The following is a 703-nucleotide window of genomic DNA, read 5'->3' as shown; positions in this document are numbered from 1 at the left end:
ATATATATATATATATATGCTAGCATATCATTATCTTTGAAAGCGGAACTAGTAACGATACCTCTTTTTTCCTACATTTTTTTAAATATCGCGGAAGAAATCGTCAAATAGCAATCTTTCAAAAATCACATAGAAATAACAAAATATTGCATCAAAAAAAGGCAGCTTACCACGATGTCTTTAAAAAAATCTATCCAGCATTGAATTCAAAACAATATTTATAAAAAAAGTTCCATGTCGATAAATGTAGAAAACATTTCTGACGAAGTACGGGATAGATAAAAACAAGAGAAACTTATCTTTTAAAGCTGATAATATTTTTAACCACTCAGAATCTGAAACCTATGCTTATTTTAATCTTAAATGTCCGGAAATTTGTACTATGTGTGCATAATAGGCGTAGCGTTCTTCCAAGCTAACTATTTATTTATTTTTATTTAATATTCTTTTCAAGTAGGTCAAATAGTTTGAATTACCTTTTGAGGATAATGAAATATGAAAGGAATTTTTTGCTAGACATTTTCTACCACCGTTGCATTTATCTAGTTTGCCGTTGCATTTATCTAGTACCACCGTTGCTTTTAATTTTTGCTGCTCTTTTGATTATATTTTTTCAGCAATTCTGTACACAAAAAAACAAACAAATTTTTTTAATTTTTTTGAAATTTTTGAGTAATTTCACGTTTAATGTGTTTTTTTTAAT

General features: G+C 27.3%; 1 protein-coding gene across 1 annotated transcript in view; it reads right to left on the bottom strand.

The window, feature by feature from the left end:
• The window catches only part of LOC107449410 (slit homolog 3 protein), a 25,991-nt gene extending 25,716 nt beyond the window's left edge, over positions 1 to 275 (bottom strand). Inside the window, exon 1 of the mRNA XM_071183907.1 lies at positions 171 to 275. The gene's annotated coding sequence lies outside the window, so the exon portion shown is untranslated. The remainder of the gene's footprint in view (positions 1 to 170) is intronic.
• Between the last annotated feature and the right edge of the window lie 428 nt (positions 276 to 703).

The sequence above is a fragment of the Parasteatoda tepidariorum genome, chromosome 8, assembly GCF_043381705.1.
Source record: "Parasteatoda tepidariorum isolate YZ-2023 chromosome 8, CAS_Ptep_4.0, whole genome shotgun sequence".
NCBI lineage: Eukaryota > Metazoa > Arthropoda > Arachnida > Araneae > Theridiidae > Parasteatoda > Parasteatoda tepidariorum.
The sequence above is the reverse complement of the archived record's forward strand: the minus strand, read 5'-3'. Positions and strand labels throughout refer to the sequence as shown.